The 4469-nt window shown below is 44.0% G+C and overlaps 1 pseudogene; it reads left to right on the top strand.

Annotated features, from left to right (window-relative positions):
* The first annotated feature begins 2149 nt into the window (after positions 1-2149).
* On the top strand, positions 2150-3245 carry LOC142427252 (transcriptional repressor protein YY1 pseudogene; annotated as a pseudogene).
* The last annotated feature ends 1224 nt before the right edge of the window (positions 3246-4469 follow it).

The raw sequence follows: 4469 nt of genomic DNA, 5'->3' as shown, positions 1-4469 counted from the left end.
CACATGGAAGAAGCACACCATCCTGTGTGATCATGAGATAGGGTAATAGACTTCAGAAGACCACAAACAAGCAAAATAAAAACCACCATATTGTTGAGAATTAGAGGGGTTGTAGTAGAGACCCCAAATCCATCTGTAAACAATGGGACATTTCCTTACAGAAGGGTCACACTGAAGGGATGAAATAACCAGGGCACAGGATAGCACTGAAAAAACCCAAATATTATTCTGGTTCCTTGAGGCTTCCTCACACCCCACTATCATGACTCCAGTTCTGCCTTTCCCTGTAGGCTAGACTGGAGCCTGTGTGCCGGTACAGAAAAGAGATAAGAGTTCGTGACATATGGAATCCAGGAACAGGAATGGGGAGTATTGATACCAGTAGGGGAGAGAAAGGCAGGGATGGGAGGGGAATGAGCGGGAGCCAATCACAATGATGGACACATACCCACACACACATACCCCGGGGACAAAAACAGAAACCATGGGGGAAGCGAGAGAGCAGTCTGTGCAAGATATGAAAATAACAATAATTTAATATTTTTCAAGGGGTCACAGGAGTTGGGGGAGAGGAAGAGAGGGAAAAGGGGGAGCTGATAGCAAGGTATCAATGGAAAGTAAACGTTTAAAAACAAGTGATGGCAACATATGTACAAATATTCTTGATACAATTGAATTATGGATTGTTACAATAGCCCCCAATAAAATTATCTTTTAAAAAAAGTACATGAGATGGATTAATGAAAGAGATGACTTATCATCCATTCGGTCATCTTGGACTAGAGCATGGGTTTCAAGCTAAGTAATGTTGACAGATGGCAAACAACACAAACTGGGAGAGGGCTGATTGCCTTGGGTTCTAGGACATTGCATGCATAGTTTTGTTTTTTTAGGGAGAAGGGATAAGCTAGTGTCTGGGCTGGAGCTTGTGAATCATGCTTAACCAGGAATGTGGAGCGAAGAAAACAAAATGAGTGTGGTGGGGAGAGGCTATGCTTCGATAAAGGAGGGCAGCATTAGTCAGAATGGTTAGTTGGATATCGTTGACACCACCCTTTTGCAATCCTCCAAGTGTTCCTGAAGGCAGAGGGGTGTGAGGTTGTAGTTATAAGATAAAGGGTGAGGGTTAGGGCCCCTCTGAAACTGATCTGCAAGTCATGCTAATAGATAGATGCACAATTTGTTTTAGACCGTCTTGTGCCCAGTCACTATGCATTTCTGGAATCTCAGCATCAACATTCCTCTAGGTCTTAAGGACAGCCTTCCATGTCAGGGCTCTGAGACAAGGTGGTTTCAGTGAAAGGTGGGCTTCCAGGTCCCTCCTTGATTAATATTCTTAATCTAAGCTTGATTAAGTATTAACTTCTAGAAAGACTGCTAGCTTATGGAAAATTACAAAACAACTAAAAGGTGATAATAAGGTCAATAGATCAATAGATGCATTATACTGGATAAATCTTCCTAACAAGGCCTCTTTAGAGTGTTGAAAAGCAATGATGTTACTTTGAGGACTAGGTTTATCTGACCCAAACCATGGCATTGCCAATTACCGCATATGCATATAGAAGTTGGACATTGAATAAGGGAGAAATAAGAATCAATATGGTTAAATTGTAATGCATGGGCCTTCAGATAGACAAACAAATCTGTCTTGGCAGAAGTAAGGTCATGGTCCTAGTTAGAGGTTAGGAGGTGAGAGTTCACATTAAATAATTTGGACATGTTGTCAAAAGTGACCAGTCCTTGGAGAAGGATATTTTGTTTGGTAAAGGGGCAGTGAAAAATAGGAATCCCTCAACTAAATGGATTGATACAGTGACTGAAGCAATAGGTTCATCCTAATTTGTTAGGATGCTGCAGGGGTTAGCAGTGTTTCATTCCCTTGTGCACAGGGACTCAATCAGAACTATCAACAACAAGAGCCTCAGAAATTACTAATCAACACCCAAGGCATGCACAAAATGCTAAATAGTTATGTTTACAAAAGTTATTTCCATGGTATCAAATGCCCAAAAACTCAGGAGACATTCACTAGAATTTAAGCCCTAGTTAAAAAGAAGGAATGGGCCCTGCCCACTCACTGCCTTCTTCCCTCTGCCTTCCTTCCCCGCTGTGTGACGCCTCCTTGTACAGGCCGGAGCCCAGAGCCATGGCCTCGGGCGACACCCTCTACAACGCCATGGACGGCTCAGAGATGCTGGCCGAGATCATGGAGCTGCATGAGATCGAGGTGGAGACCATCCCGGTGGAGACCATCGAGACCATGGTGGTGGGCGAGGAGGACAAGGACGGGGGCGACCACAGTGGCGGGGGTGGCCATGGGCACGCCAGCTACCACCACCACCACCACCGCCGCCGCCCATGATCGCACTATGGCCGCAGGTCGCTAAGGTCACAGGTCACCGACGACCTGAGCCAGGTGCACCACCACCAGGAGGCGATCCTGGTGCAGACGTGTGAGTTGGTGGTGGGCGCAGAGGAAGGCTTCGAGGGCCAGATCCCAATCCCAGTTCCAGCGCCGGCCAGCATTGGCAACGAGGACGATGAGGACTACATCGAGCAGACCTGGTCACCGTGGAGGCGGCGGCAGCGACAGCTCTCGTCGGGCGGCGGGGCTGATGCGGGCAACAAGAAGTGGGAGAAGCAGGTGCAGATCATTCAAGATGCTGGAGGACCCGTTCTCCGTCACTCTATGGTAGTCAGATGAAAAAAGGTCTTGACCATGAGACTGGTTGGGGAGCAGATCATTGGGGAGAACTCCCCTCCTGACTACTCGGAGTACATGACGGGAAAGATGCTCCCGCCTGGAGGGATCCCTGGCATCTACCTCTTGGACCCCGAACAGCTGGCAGAATTTGCCAGAATGAAGCCAAGAAAAATTCAAGAAGCTGATTCTCTGAGAACAATAGCTTGCCCTCACAAAGGCTGCCCGAAGGTGCTCAGGGACAACTCAGCCAGGAGGAAGCACCTGCACACCCACGGCCCCGCGTCCACGTCTGTGCCGAGTATGGCAAGGCTTTTGTCAAGAGCTCAAAGCCAGACAATACCAATTGCTTCGTACTAGAGACAAACCTTTTCAGTGCACGTTGGAAGGCTGTGGGAAGCGTTTTTCCCTGGATTTCAGTTTGTGCACAGACGTGCAGATCCACACGGGAGACAGGTCCTAGGTGAACAAGAAGTTTGCTGAGTCGACTAACCTGAAATATCACATCTTAATACACGCCAAGGCCAAAAACAACCAGTGAGACACCATGAGAAGGAAGTTCCTTCTCAGCCCCAGAAGCCTCTTCCAGAAGTGACTGGAAGACAACGTGCCTCTCCTTTGTGTGTTGTTTCTAGGAAAGAATTTTAAAAAGGAATCCTACACACCTAAGGGACATGTTTTGATAAAGTAGTAAAAATTAAAAAAATAAACCAAGGCTTATTAAGATGACATTGCTAAGATACTCTATCTTGCTATCTAATCATGTTTCAAAAACAAGGTGTTTTTGTAAAGTGTGGTCCCAGCAGGAGAACAATTCATGAACTTCGCATCAAAAGACAATTCTTTACATGACAGTGCTAAAAATGCGACTTCTTTTCACATTTTTAAAATATAGATCTCACCTGTTTTTCCCAAACTGGGGGTTAGTGACTATTTGTCTGTCAAGGGGAGTGTAAATCATGTAGTCTTCCAAAATGAGGAGTCAGCTGAAAGATCAGAGGGTTCAGCCAGTGCCTGGGATCAATGGTAGTTCAATGAGTTTTAGGTTGCTTGCAAGGGATATAATCAATTGAGTTGAAATAAAATTCCAGGAGAAACTTCTAGCATAATCAGACCATAGATTAAAGATTAATACAGAGTACTGTGATGGTATGAATAAATACTGCTTTACTATTTGGTAGTTTACGTTCAAGTAATTGAGTGTAAATATAACAATGGTTGTGAGACAACACTTACCACTACTTCAATACTTTCTTTTTTTTAAATCATTTTATGCGGGGTTCATACAACTCTTATCACAATCTATACATCCATTGTGTCAAGCACATTAGTACAGTTGTTGCCATCATCATTCTCAAAACATTTTCTTTCTACTTGAGCCCTTGGTCACCAATACTTTCTATCAGACCAATAAATATTCTGACACCAATGTCAGATAATGATACTGCAAGAAAACTGTAACCCAATACTGATAATGGATATACACTAAAAATTCTTTAAAATATTTGGAACAGATTCAGAAAACATATTAAAATGATTATATACCATAATGAATTGAAATTTGTCCCAGAGCATATTTTACATGGAAAATAAGCACTGTAATAAACCCACTGACAGAAAAGAGGGTCAACTGTCTAAGTAGGCACAGAAAACAAAATAGGAACATTTAAAAAGTCAAAGGCATTGGCTTCTACTCAAGTCCTCCCTCAATGCAAGTTAATAACCTGGCATTCTATGATTCCCATCTTCCCAGTAGGATTACTTA

This window comes from Tenrec ecaudatus, chromosome 15 (assembly GCF_050624435.1).
Source record: "Tenrec ecaudatus isolate mTenEca1 chromosome 15, mTenEca1.hap1, whole genome shotgun sequence".
Lineage (NCBI taxonomy): Eukaryota > Metazoa > Chordata > Mammalia > Afrosoricida > Tenrecidae > Tenrec > Tenrec ecaudatus.
Note: the sequence above shows the minus strand (reverse complement) of the source record. Positions and strands in the feature narration are given on the sequence as shown.